Below are 14,071 nucleotides of genomic sequence, written 5' to 3'. Positions count from 1 at the left end.
TGGGAGACACCTCTGGCCAAGCATGGGGGATGGTGTGGGCCCGAGGCCTGGGACCAGCGAGGTGTTACAACTGTGTGGAGCCAAGCGGGCAGAGGCCGGGCTGGAGGAAAGAGGACACAGATTCAAGAGGTTGGGGCAGGAGGAGAAAGCGGGTAAGGAGCCTTCTCTCCGCTTCCCACCACCCACCACCAAGGCAAGCCCTTGTCCACTTTACAGGCTCGCATTCGTGCCATTTCCTCGCTTTTCCTGCTGTGATTTTTCATTGCGGGAGAATGGCACGGCTCCGTGGTCTGATGCCCAGCACAGCTCTAAAAACAGGAGGTGCCTTTTACTTTAAAGAAAACGGTTCGACAAGTGGAGATGCTGTGGGGTGAACAACCAAGGACAAGGCCTAAGCACCACCAGTCAGGCACCAAGCCTGGGCTGCATGAAGCCAGCCCAGGAGAAAAGAGTGCAGTCAAGGCCCTGCTTAGCACCAGACAGGGAGATTTGGGGGGGACTGGGCCTCTTGTGTTCAGAGAAGTGAAATTGCCAAAGAGGAGTGGACTCCTTAAATGTGCACAGTACCTGGAGTTGCTCCAGCCTTCAGCAGGCCCTGACCTGCGGGGTTCTCCAACAATAACTTTCAAATTGGGCTCAGGATGCAGAGGCGGCAGGCCCTCCACGACCCCACCCCCTCACTGAGCTGTTTTTTCAGAGTAGGCGTTGATGTAAACGGAACTTTGTAAAAGAGAGTTCTGTGAATTTAAAAACAATTTGAAAAGTATTGCTAAAGAACAGTTGCGCTTGGCAGCTTCTACAACCTCTGACTTCCAGAGAGGGAGGGGCCTTGTGCATCCTCTGATTTGGTCATTTTTAGGCAGATCCTGGATCTGGGGTCAGAGGGTCCCAGGGAGCTCCTGCCACCTCGAGACAGCCCTCTGACAATTAAGCTAAAGTTGTCATCCTGTGTTCCCACCGCAGCCTGAGCTCTGGCCCGTGCAACTCCTCTTGCACATGACCTCTCCGAAGGATGCCATGCTACTCAAGACTCCTTTCCTCCAGGCCTAACATTTCCATGTCTTCGAACAATTCCACCAGGACGGATTCCCGACTCCTCCCCAGCCTGTCTAACACCCCTCCAGCTTGTCTTTCTTAAGACAAAGGGCCCAAGCCGCCAGAGGCTCTCGGGTGGGGCTGGAGCCAGCCCAGCCTGAAGCAGGACTGTGGCCTCCTCTCTCCAGCCTCACTTCCTTGTTCCCCAGACAGGAACCAGACCCAGGATGGGAAAGGGACCAGATCCTGGAGAGTGAATCCGTGTCTTCTTCACTAAAAGCACTAAAAAGAAAGCCAGCGGGGTCCGAGGTGTCCTCTTTCGTCGTGGAAATAGAAACCGCTGTCATTTGTTGAGTGCTTTCTCTGGGGCAGGCACTTTTCCCAGGAAGTAGGTTGTGGAAGCCTTGGCACAATTCTCTATGACAAGTAGCAGGAGTTGAGGCTGAAGGTCAGGTTGAGGTGACTTAGGAAAGCAAGCCTCAAATGCCGGCACAAAAGCCTAGCCGGTGTCCTGCTGGCGGTGGGGGAAGGGGAAGGTGCCCAGTTAGAGCTGGGCTCCGGGAGTGCCCTCTGGGGCTGTGTGGACAGCAGCCAGAGGGGATGCTGACCAGGGCTGTCTACCATCACAGCCGATGAAATGCGTGTATACACCAGGCCCAATCCATGCCTGTGGGCCAATGGCTAAGAGCTGCTTAGCTTCTAGTCTGTACCTGGGCACAGCTGACCCTCCTAGGATACGGCTGCTGTTACTACAGATGGGGGCTGGATGGTGCGCAGCAGTGTGTGTGTGTGTGTTGGGGGGCGGGGTGCTGCCGGATGGAACAGGGCCTGAGCTCAGAGGCAGGCCGGCGGGAGAGTGCGCCTGGGTTCCCGCCCCATTGCAGCCTCCTCCTGAGGACTCAGAGTCAGGAAATTGCAGCTTCACGTGGAGGCTACATTATTCTAACACATTAAAATAGAACATGACAATGAAATAAGGAGCATTTGTCTGGGCGCTGCTGAAATCACCCCAATGATTTGCATCCCAGCCTGTGGGAGGCTGTCACCCAGAGAGCTGCAGACACAGAGAACCTGTGAAGCAGGCTGGGGGGGGGGGTGGGGGGTGGTGGTGGTTTAGCAGCCAAGTGCCCGGGAGTCCAGGGACGGAGGGAGACGCGAGGAATTCCTGGAAGAATGACTCAGCATTGGAAACACGGTGTGTGCCTGCACATGATGACTTTTCAAGAGGAGAGAGCCTGTCCCCCGGCCCCCAGTTAACGGGTGTGTTGAGAGTGTGCCCAGGTCCCTGGGAGCCTGCTGAACCCTCCTGCCTCCTCACTCGGGGCCTCCTGTGGAGACCCAGCGTTGGAGCCCCATCCGAACATCTGTCTCATCGTCAGACCAGAGAGAAAGATGACGAGGCTGGGCTTCTCCTGCCAGAGCCCACCCGAACCCAGGGAGCCCGGGGCAGCCGAGCTTGCTGCTTCGGTGGGTGTGTGTCCCCAGCTGGGAGGGCCTCCCTGGCTTGTGGGCAGGATGCCCAAGGAAGAGAGGGGAGGCGCCCCCTTTGGTGAGGCCTGAGCGAGCATGCTGTCCTGTTCTGCTGGACCCAGACAGAGCCCCACTACCTTCACAACAGCCTCTGCCCCGACCTTAACCTTTGGGTCCTTCAGGAGGATGGGGCAGATGAAAGGCATTAGCCCCTAAACAGGGGAAGGAAGAGAGCCTGGACCAGTAGGGGGACATCCATGGTCACTCTTTTCAGCACCAGACCCCGAAAACACCCTGGGGGAGTCGGAGCAGGCAATGGCCTCCTGCTGGTGGGCTGACAGGTGGCCCCAGTCCATGCCACTGCTGCCCCTTCCAGCCCCAGTGGGAGCTTCTGGGCCTCTGCTCAACCTGTGGCCCAGACCTATTCAAGCCCCCACCTCCCTCAGCCCCACGGGGCGCCCCCTCCCCACCGCTGGCCAGGAGGAGGAGGCACGCCCCCAGTCCTCCCCCTTGGACGGGCTTTACCACTCACGGTGATGGGTAAAACCCAGAGTCCACAGAGCGCCACCACCAGCAGGTTACAAACCTCAGGAAATCATGGTTCTGAGTCTGGTCCCCAGCTTGCAAGCTAAGCAGTCGCAGAAACTTCCGAGAGACGGATCTGAGGCAGCCCAACTGCTGGATCTGCTGACGCCCTGAGAGTCTGTGGGAACTGGCCTCTGCCTCTTTGCTAGGGGGTGAGCCCTTCCTTCTGAGCCAGCCTGCACCCAACCTGGCCCCCACTGGGCAACCGCACTTTCCTCCCTGGCCCAGGCTGAACAGCACAGCCTGTGGACAAGCCTCCGTGGCCCTCCCGGCCCCTGCCAGCTGCCTCCACTCCTTGCCACCTTCCCTGGGGAGATGCCCTGCCTGCTCCTGGCTCCAGCTCCCAGAAGTCCGGCTCAGTCCCTGGCTGGCCGCCTTCTGGCCCCAGTCTGCCAGCCGTGCTCACCAGCAGGTCATGCGGCCTCGTTCACAGCCTGGCTTCTCCCGGGACACCTGAGGCTCATTTTGGCTCCTGTTCTGGGTGCTGTCTGCTGCCACCATGTTCCTGGGAGCCTGCCTGCCTGGCACACCAGCCCTGCTGCCCTGCTCCAGCCCAATCTGTCTTCTGCTGGCTGCTCTTCCCAGGACACACTTCCCCCAACTCTCCCGCCAACTGGGCCATCCTTTGGTCTGCAAGCCACCCCTGGTGACAGATGACAGCAGTCCACTGCACAGACCCCAAGTCCTGCTTGGAGTTCAGGCCCCGCTCCTTCCTTGGTCTGATGCCTTTAGCTCCCTCTCTTGACCCTGACAGCATCGGTGCCTGTTAAACTCCTTCCTTGGTTTCTGGCCTCCCCGGTCTCCTTTCTTCCGAGCCAAACTGGTTCTCTCTCTGTTTTTTAGTTTTTATTTTGCAATGATCACAGACACAGCAAAATTGAACATATAGGGGAAAAAATTATTTTTTTCCGAAACTGTTTAAGAGCAAGTTGTCAATGCCACATCCCATCCCCGCTGAACTCCTCAACGCGTTTCTTCCAGCCAAGGCCACGGCCAAGCTCCCCTGCCTGGTCAGGCTCAACGCCTAATGCCTGGTCCACCGTGTGTGTGAGACGGCCCCCCTCAAGCTGAGGCGCCCAACCAGTCCACGCTGTGTTATCTCTTGAGCCAAAGGACTCCCCTGGGGCTGACCACTCTCGTGCGCCCCCCTCACACAGCCCTTCCTCCCTTCCTCCTGTTGGCATGTTTTGCGTAGGTGTCAAAAGGTGGCTTCTGTCGTTAACATGCTGTGCTAATGCCTCCCTGGACCAGTTTCCTCATTAGCAAAGTGAGGCGTTTGGATCAAATGATTTTTAGGGACGCTTTCATCATAACAGCCACAGTAGACTTTTACTGAGTGATTATTATGTGCCAAGCATTGTACGTTTTTTACATGTAGCATCTTAGTTTGTCCTCATGAAAACCCTTTGAGATGTAATTACTGTTATTGTCTCCATCTTATAGATGAGGAAACGGAGGCACATAGCAGTTACATAATCTACTTAAATCAGCCGGCCACTCTGGCAGACCCAGGATTCCCACACAGAGGGCCTGGCTTCAGAGACAGCGCCCTTCCGCAGAGTGCTTGCTGAAGGGAGGTGCCAGGAGTGTTCCCTTTCCTTGCAGAGGCAATCATACAAGTAAATAGTAATCATTCATGGCCGAATAAGAGGTCACCTTACTATGAGCCAGACACTGAGCCAGGTACTTACACACGAACATGGTTTTCTTTAATTCTCAACAACTTCGATACATAGGTACTGTTATTCCCATTGTCCAGATCAGAAGACTGAGCCACAGAGAGGTTAAGGGACATTCTAATCCGTAGCAGAGTCAGGATTTGAACCCAGGTCTGGCTCTCCTGCTAACCTGAGCGAGGTGCTCCCTGTGGAGGGCAGGGAGTGAGCAATGCCACTCATTCCCTCCGACTGGCAGTGGGTGGGATGGATGTGCCAAGCTCTGGGCAAGTGTTTCAACGTACCTGATACTATTGGACATTCACCACGGTCCCGAGAGGCACCTGCACCTCCAGAGAGAAGAAAGGCACCCAGGGGCCCCAAAGAGCACGACTGAGGGTGCTGAGCCTGGCAAGCGCAGGGTGGCAGGATGCGGTTGCTGGAAGGCAACCTGGGGCTGGGCCTTCACCCTTGGGCAGCAAGGAGCTGCTGATTCTTGGGGGGAACAGACCCCCGCTGGGACCCCTCCTCCAGACCATGGGGAGAGAGCAACTTGCTCCTTATTCTAAACTGTGAGGCCATTTAAGAATAAATTGTGCTTCTTACCCCCTCACCTGTGTGTTCAGACCAGTCAATGCCCAATACCCAACCCTGTGCTCCCAAAGGAAATCCTCCCCAGTTCTCTCCCAAGATGTCTCTTCTCGCTGGGCACCCCGTCAAAGGCCCCTGCCCAAGGCAGGCCCCTGCCCGGGAGCTTGGGTTGGGTTCTCTGATCTTTAGGAAAGGCCAGCTTCTCCTCAGGGGGAGACAGGGGCTTGCAGCAGCCCCACGGCCGCCTCGCCCCGGCCTTCCTGCCGACCATCTCCGAGCAGTATCTCCAGTGCTGAGTGCGGAGCTGACACAGCTCATTGCTGACGGGAGCGGGAAAGATCCCCCACGTCAGGTCAGAGAGGGTTCACCCAAACCCCACGGCAGGTGAGAAACCGAGGTTCGGGAAGAGCCCCAGATCTCAGGCATAGTAATGGCAGAGTCAGGCCTCCAACTCCAAGGCCAACTCCTTCCCCACCTCCTCCAAGCGAATGAGAAAATGCTGCTTACCCATGTCTCCAGCTCCGTGCTCACACCCCGTGCCTCCCTGGAGGCGGCCCCACTTCAAACAACGCCCAAAGATGGCAAAGGTACGTTTGCTGTGATTTGCGGCTAATAAACTCCAGTGGGCTCATGCTCAACCTCAGTCGGACCCTCCATCTGCCCAACAACCCACGTGTCATTTTTCTTCTTTGCTTTTGTTTCTCCTGTCCACAGATCACCCAGTTACAGAATTGGAACTAACGTCCACCTCTCTGCCTTCTGAACTGCTGTCCACGGCCATCAAGGACCCCCTGGCTTACAGTCTCCACCTCAGCCTGCAATCGAATGGGAATGAGAATGGAGCTCAAGGACAAGGGAGCAATGCCTTCAAAACTGACGAAAAGTCATCCCCAACCCGAATTCTACACTTCAATCCACTGCGACAGTGAAGACCTTCCCGGTATTGTCAGTCATGGGAAATGCCAGAAAACTAACCTCTCCTGGATCCTTTTTCAGAAAGACCACACCGATGGAGGGTCTCTGCGAAAATGAGGAATAAGCTGGGGGAGGGGAGGACATCCTTTCCAGAAAAAGGAGACCCAATAGACGAGGCAAGGGCATTTCCAGGGTGAGGTGCAGGGAGACCACGAGGGCAGCTGTGTGCCAGGCTGAGGGAGCGGCCCGTGCGGCCTGGAGCCGCTGAAGGCTCAGGGTGGGACTGGGGGTCAGCAAGATGGGATTCACAGAGCAGCCGATGCTTCGGAATGTCTGAGGGAGGTGATGGTGAGGTGAGGACTTGGGGGCCAAATCAGTAATAGATGCATAGAAAACTAAGTGAAGTTAAGAAAACTAGCTTCACTGAAGTGTCCTAACTTCACTTAGATTTGGGAAGTCCTTTGAGTACTCGGAGAAAGATGCTAGGCCAGTACAGAGAGTTCATCTAACTAGACTGTTAACATCTGATATTTCTATTTGAGGGATAATCTTTACAAAGAACTAAGTTTTCCCAGCACACATACACAATTAGTATCCAGAGTGAAAATAGGAAAGTTGTACGGGATAGAAAAAGTGACTGGAGTTCATGATGTGGCTTAGCTGTGACTTGTACAGGGTGCCACTCCAATGAGAGGGCGAGAAGACGGGACAGGGGATGTGGAGGGCGGAAAGGCTCTCGTGTGGCTTGTCAAGGCCTAAAACTGAGAAGCCAAGACCCAGGCACATCACTTAGAGATGTGGAGGTAGCAAGGTGAGCCCAGAAGAGATGAAAGGAGTGGTTTCTGACGTGGGGAGGAGGAAATGCGGGGAAGAGAAAGGGTGCTGCTGTTTTCCATAACAAAGGTTGTGGAAAGATTTGCATCCTCAAACTGCACATGTATAATTTTTATAAAAATAAAAACTGAGAGAGAGGAAGAGAGAGAGAAGAGAGAGAGAGAGAGAGAGAGAGAGAGAGAGAGAGAGAGAGAGAGAGAGAGTTTCCTAAGAGGCTGCTTCTCCTACAGGAGAGACAGGGAGAAGCCAGCTTCCTCCTGGGTGCCGGCCTGACTCCAGGGCAGGATGGAAGGCGGGACTCAGGCACACACTGTCCAGGCCCAGAGGACACCCTTGCTGCCACTGTGCTCCGCCCTCTGGGGCCACCATGTGTGGGGTGGGGACTCCACTTCCTGCACTCCCTCCTCTCAGCGTTGAGCCCCTGCTGCCTGAGACCCCCCACAGGAAGGGGAGGCAGTGCATGGTGAAGAAATGGATCCTCCTTTAAATTTTAATGGGATGCATTTAGGTCTTCCCTGACAGTCCTCGTGCTCCCGGGACTCTGGTCCCAGCTACTCAGACACTCAGTCTGCCCCACAATCAATATGTCTTCTTTCTTTCCCATTTCGCTTTTCACATTGTCTTTTTATTTTTTTTTCTGTCAGTGACTTGGGTTTCTTAGTGACACAACCAGCTTCCTCTATTGTCTGGAGTGGGTGTTCCCCGGGAAGTCCTTTGAGCACCCAGGAGAAAGATGCTAGGTCAGCAGAGTGTCAACCTAACTAGACTATTTAACATCAGATATTTTTATCTGGGGGCTAGTCTTTACAAAGGAATAACTTTACCAAGAACAGAAATTTCCCGCTTTTGTTTGCAAAATAGCCATTCACAGATCTATTGCTGCTGAAGGCCTAGAGCCATAGGTAGCTTGAAGTCTGGATTAGGGCTGAGTACCCTCCCTGCCTCCCACCTGCAAACCATCAATTCTGCTTGCATCATAAGCAGCATTTTTCTTTCATCCTGTTCCTATAGGAGAACTGCCCTTCTCATCACTGGTTTGGCCCCACCCCCTCCCACCTGCTCTGTGACTCTGCTCCGCCCTCTGTCCCTCTGTCTCTCCAGCAGTGTTATCATATGGCTGCTTTGAACCACTGCCAGCAGCATGTGCACACACAAGAGGAGCTCTCGGTTTAAACACTCACCTGCTCCACCTCACACTCCTTCCAGCTCCACCCATCTGCCCCCATCTTCCCTTCTTCCCTCCACAGCCAGTCTCTTAGGACAGAGGCTGGCTAGGTGGCCCAGTTGGTTGGAGCATTACCCTGTATACCAAAAGGTTGCAGGTTCCATTCCCTATCAGAGCACATACCTAGGTTTCGAGATATATATATATATATATATATATATATATATATCCTTCAAGTGGAACAATACACAATTAAAACTCTTAAAATAATTTCTTTAATAAATGTCCCAAGAGCCCTATGAGTCACATGGTTCTTCAGCAAAGCTCTGGGGAGAAGTCCAGTGGAGACATGAGTGCAGTCATCTGCCTATAGATGGTATACAGAGTCCCCTAGAAGTGAAATTAGACCGAGAGACCGAGAAGGTGCTGAGCCCCGAGGACCCTAATGTTTAGAGATGAGGAGATGAGGTGGAATCACCCAAGACATGAGAAAGTGCCACCAGCAAAGGAAGAGGAGGTCAGGAAAGATGCCACCGTGAAAACCAAGTGGCCGAAGGGCAATGAGGAGGGGGCAGGGGTCAACTGTGTCGTATGCTGCCGACAGGTCAAGATGAGCAGATGTGAGCAGTGACCTGGAAATTCTGCAGGGTGGCAGTCACTGCTGACCTTGATAAGAGCAGTTTCTGAGGGTGAGGAGCCCAAGGTTAACCTGGAATCGTCTGAGAGAGGGTAGGAGGAAAGACATGGAGGTGAGTGAGTACAGTCAACTCCTTCGGAGTTCCTTACAAGGGAAGAAGAAAAATCAGTGATAGAGGTCCTGTGTTCTAAAGGTGGGATAGTTTAAGTTTGAACATGCTGAGTGGAGTGGTCAGCAGGGAGGCAGTGGCTGGAGTGAGGTGTTAGGGTTGCTGGGGTGCCTGAGAAGGGATGGCATCCACGCCCTCCAACAGGATGGTCTTCCCTCAGCTCAGCACCTGAGTCATGAAGTTGGCAGGGTCTGGCATGGAATCTTTCTGCTAAAGGCCTGAAGGGCTTGGGGGCAGTCCTAGGCAACCCTATGCCCAGAAGTCACCCTATCCCACCCTCCCTGGCCCAGCCCACTGTTGGGCTTCTGTTCTGTTGCCCTGCTTTCCAATTCTAAGTTGAGGCTGGGCTGCCACTCTAAACGCAGTCCTTCCCTGCCCCTGCCCATGGCCACCTTTCTGAGTACTCCCGCCCCCGCTGGCCTGGTCTCTGTCTCCCACCGCTTCTCCCACCCGCAGCTGGGCCTGGTCTATGTCTCCCACCCCTTCTCCCACCCCCGGCTGGGCCTGGTCTATGTCTCCCAGCCCTTCTCCCACCCCCGGCTGGGCCTGGTCTATGTCTCCCACCCCCGGCTGGGCCTGGTCTATGTCTCCCACCCCCGGCTGGTCCTGGTCTATGTCTCCCACCCCTTCTCCCATCCCCGGCTGGGCCTGGTCTATGTCTCCCACCCCTTCTCCCACCCCCGGCTGGGCCTGGTCTATGTCTCCCACCCCTTCTCCCACCCCCCGGCTGGGCCTGGTCTATGTCTCCCACCCCCGGCTGGGCCTGGTCTATGTCTCCCACCCCCGGCTGGTCCTGGTCTATGTCTCCCACCCCTTCTCCCATCCCCGGCTGGGCCTGGTCTATGTCTCCCACCCCTTCTCCCACCCCCGGCTGGGCCTGGTCTATGTCTCCCACCCCTTCTCCCACCCCCCGGCTGGGCCTGGTCTATGTCTCCCACCCCTTCTCCCACCCCCGGCTGGGCCTGGTCTATGTCTCCCAGCCCTTCTCCCACCCCCGGCTGGGCCTGGTCTATGTCTCCCACCCCCGGCTGGGCCTGGTCTATGTCTCCCACCCCTTCTCCCACCCCCGCTGGCCTGGTCTATGTCTCCCACCCCTTCTCCCGCCCCCGGCTGGGCCTGGTCTATGTCTCCCACCCCTTCTCCCACCCCCGCTGGCCTGGTCTCTGTCTCCCACCCCCGGCTGGGCCTGGTCTATGTCTCCCACCCCCGGCTGGGCCTGGTCTATGTCTCCCACCCCTTCTCCCGCCCCCGCTGGCCTGGTCTATGTCTCCCACCCCTTCTTCCGCCCCCGGCTGGGCCGGGATGACTACTGTTGGAAGCCAGGTAGTTTCCATCAAGTTCCTCTTCCACACCAGCCCTTTGGGCTGAGCTCCCATCTTTCCTTGCAACAAGTGAACTTGAGTTAGGACAATATAGGCACCGCCCTCAATGAACAATATAACTTTGTCTATGTGAAAACAACATTCCCTGACAAAGGAGCCCTTCTAAAATGACCAAGGCAAAGGCGAGAGAGCCAGCACATTCCTGATGGGGCCTCCCAGAGGCTGCCTGGGAAACGCAGGCTTTGTCCAGGTGTGGAAGTGACGGGGAAAGAGACGGGTGTGTGCACCGGGAAATCAAGCCAATAAATAGGAATCATACACAGTGTGCACGGAGCATGGCCCTTGGATCCAAGTCAAGAGGGGGTCGGGGGAAGACATGAATGGGTTTTAGCACCAGTATTATTAAAACTGGGGGTGTGGAGGGACCTGGGAGGTTAGCTAGGGGAGAGGGTTGAGTACTGCCCTTTGAAGGCTGAAGAGGGTTTGGCAATGGGCAGCCCCAGCAGGCACAGAGGTGAAGCACACAGGGGCAGGTCAGAGGTGGGCCTGGAAGAGCAGGCTGAGCTTTCACTGGATGCTGTAGGTGAGGTGGCCACAGAGACCCTGGAGCAGAGGCGTGGCACAGGCAGAACCACAATCAAAGACACTCAGTGGCACCAACATGGGACCCTGGAGAGAGGGAGACCAGAGCCACAGCGCAGGGAATGAAGAGAAACCACATCCGAATCACGGACCACCTCGTGTAGACACCAGAATTTGGGGACTAATAGGAAGAGGAAGGACAAGGGAGAAGAAAGCATCCAAGATGACACTAAGGTTTTGAGTGTGAAGAGCAGGGTGCATCGTTTGAGATCTAGATATGGAAGAAGACGCTGTTGGTGGCAACGGGAGGGTGAGGTTGGCACATGCTGAGTTTGGTGCCCTGGATCTCTCAGGCAAAGGTGCCCAGGAGGCAGGAGAAGCAAGGGTCTATGGTTCAGGAGTGAGGTCCTAGCTGGAGACCCAGATTTAGTGCCCTTGGGGCAGTGATGAGGTTTGAAACCAAGGAGATGAGTGACATTGACAAGAGAGAACACTCAAAGCCAGGAGAAATCAGTCCAACTGACCAGGTACATGAGTCCCCATTACACCCAGACTGCTGATCAACCTGCCTTTCCTCCCTACCTGTCCCCATCTCACCCAGCCTGCCAGGCCTAGCTCTCTCTGATTACTTCTGCCCCAGGTGGGTCCCTTCCTGCTGTAAGCATCTCAGCACTGGCAATCCACATCTCAGTACCGAGACTTGTACTGGTTCCCAGGACCAGGAGGGCAGAATCACAGCTTACCGCCTGGGCTTGTGATATCTTTGGCACAGAACACCCATAAAGCATTGAATAAATAGCTCCTCCTTGATGGGTGGATTAATCAATTCCTGGGTTGGAGGTCAAGGAGAAGAATAAGGTGACTAGTGAGTAGCTGACTAGCAATAAAAAGACTCGTCAACGTTGGGCTCATGCAGCATCCACTTTTGTATCTCATCGCTATGAATTATATCTCCATGGATCAACATCACACATCTCTACGGGATCAACATGGATACATCTCAGAAACACTGTTGAGTAAAAAGAAGTTGCAGCTGTATGTTAAACCCCCTGGAGTAGTCAGTGCTGTCTCTCACGTCGGCCTGGTTCCCCAGCACACGGCAGGCCTGCACTTCCCGCTGCCTCCGAGGCAGGAGGGGCCCTGGACTGCTCTGGCCCCTGGCCTGGAGCAGAAGCTGAGGGATTGAAGCTTTAGGAGCCAGCACACAGGTCACCACCTGCCTCTTCCTCTCTCAGCCCCGCCCACCTAGATCACTCAGTGACTTCTAGGAGCAGAACCCCCTGCACACCCTTGTCCAATGTGCTGGAATGCAACGCAAATGCTTGCTGTGTTAAAAAATAAAAAAGGAAAGAAAGAAAAAAAGAAAGAAAAAAGGAATAAATGAGTCTGAGGCAAACCTTGGTGAGCTCAGACAGGTGTACCTGAAGGATTCACTCGGTGTTTTGGGAGGGGGACACCTGTGACATTGGGGTGGGACAGTGGTTCTGGGGTTGGTTATATGGATAGTTGTCCATGAGATGCCAAAAGTGCTCCCATTATGTGATAACCCCAAACATGCTCACCCCACATCCCCAACACTCCTGGGGTTATACCAGCCCCAAGAGAACCATGAATGCAGTGGGGGTGGGAAGCACAGCGGGACTCGGAGAGGACAGCTGGGTTGCAGGAGAAGAGGGTCTGACCGGCGACACGACCTAATCCCCCGAAGTGCTCAAATTGGATGTGACCCATTGAGAGCGTAAGGATATTTTTCACAGGTGACAGAACAGAGTGAGATTAACCTGGAGGGAGACAGGAGAGATGGACATAACAATATAAAATTCCTTGAGCCCAGGAACGTGGTACGTGGCGTTTACACGGGTTGCATAGCATCCTCTGACCATCTACAAAGTATGTGACTATCCCCTTCTGCGGAGGAGGAAACAGCGGGAGAAGAAGGGGACTGACGGGTGGGACACAGGTAAGTGGGAGAGTTGCTCTGGGGTACAGATGACCTGGAAAGAGAGGGAGACTCTGAAACAGAGCAGCTGGGACTGACAGCCTGGATGGGACGGTGGGGCTACGGTGGGTGGGGAGGAGTGCGGACCGATGCCTGGGCTGCAGGAAGAGGAGAGGGCATTCAGGTGTAACCTTTCACCTTTCAGCCGAAGGCAGAGTTTGTGGCTGAGACTTCAGCCAGTAGCTGGAGCTATGAACCAACTGCGGTGGGAGAGGCTCCTGCCAGCTGCCCTCCCAGAGCTCAGGCTCCCTGAGGGACAAGGCAGCAGGGAGCCCCCTGGGAGCCGGGTGTTTGGAGGCTGTTGCCTCTCAGGGCAGATGTAAAGCTCTTCACGCACACCAGCTGCCTTGGGCCCCAAGGACAGAGGGAAGGAGGCAAGTCCAGACGCACCAACTGATGAATTCCTACATGGCCTTCCAAGGATGCAATGCTGTGAGGACACAGAGACACACGAGGGCGCTCTAACCAAATAGCAGGGAGGAAACTGGTCCTCCCTTGGAAAGAGGGCCAGTCAGAGGTTGAAAGCCATTTGGTCTAGTGGTTCTCAATGGAGCTGCTGTTAGAACTCCGGGCAGGACATTTCTCCCCCAGGGAGAGGTGCCCCTGCCACTTCAGGGTGTTTGCCATCCCTGACCCCCTCCCTGTCACTGGGACAATCCAATTCCCCAAGTCTCATTTCCAAACACCCCTTCTCTGGACACTCCCTGCTGGTCAGGGCCGCGGGAGAGTGCCCCATGGGGACCCACACCACCCACTCTGACTTTGTGAGTTAGGCACCTACAGGTGCTGGAGAACTGCAGGCCCCGGTGACAGCTCGTGCTGGTGGGGGCTGCCGTCCTTGGGAGGTAGTTTTCCTCATGCCGTTGTCCTTCAGGACTGGGAGGGACGAGGGCTGTATCGAGAACACTGGGGACACAGACACAGGACCCTGAGACAGACACCACGGGACCTGCTTACAGACACCCATGTCCCAGGGAGCAAACATGTGGCCACACAGAACACAGCTCGCACAGAACGCCCACAAAGCGAATCTGAGACAAGGCACACCTTCAGAGCCCATTGTGAGTTCTGAGATGTTTACATCGTTAGGTTCCCAAAGTGAAATGCCAAGG

General features: G+C 55.2%; 1 protein-coding gene across 2 annotated transcripts in view; it reads right to left on the bottom strand.

Annotated features, from left to right (window-relative positions):
- The window catches only part of HIVEP3 (HIVEP zinc finger 3), a 424,058-nt gene that overhangs the window by 21,912 nt on the left and 388,075 nt on the right, over positions 1-14,071 (bottom strand). The gene's annotated exons all lie outside the window — the stretch shown is intronic.

Source organism: Plecotus auritus, assembly GCF_963455305.1.
Source record: "Plecotus auritus genome assembly, chromosome: 2".
Taxonomy (NCBI): Eukaryota; Metazoa; Chordata; class Mammalia; order Chiroptera; family Vespertilionidae; genus Plecotus; species Plecotus auritus.
Note: the sequence above shows the minus strand (reverse complement) of the source record. Positions and strands in the feature narration are given on the sequence as shown.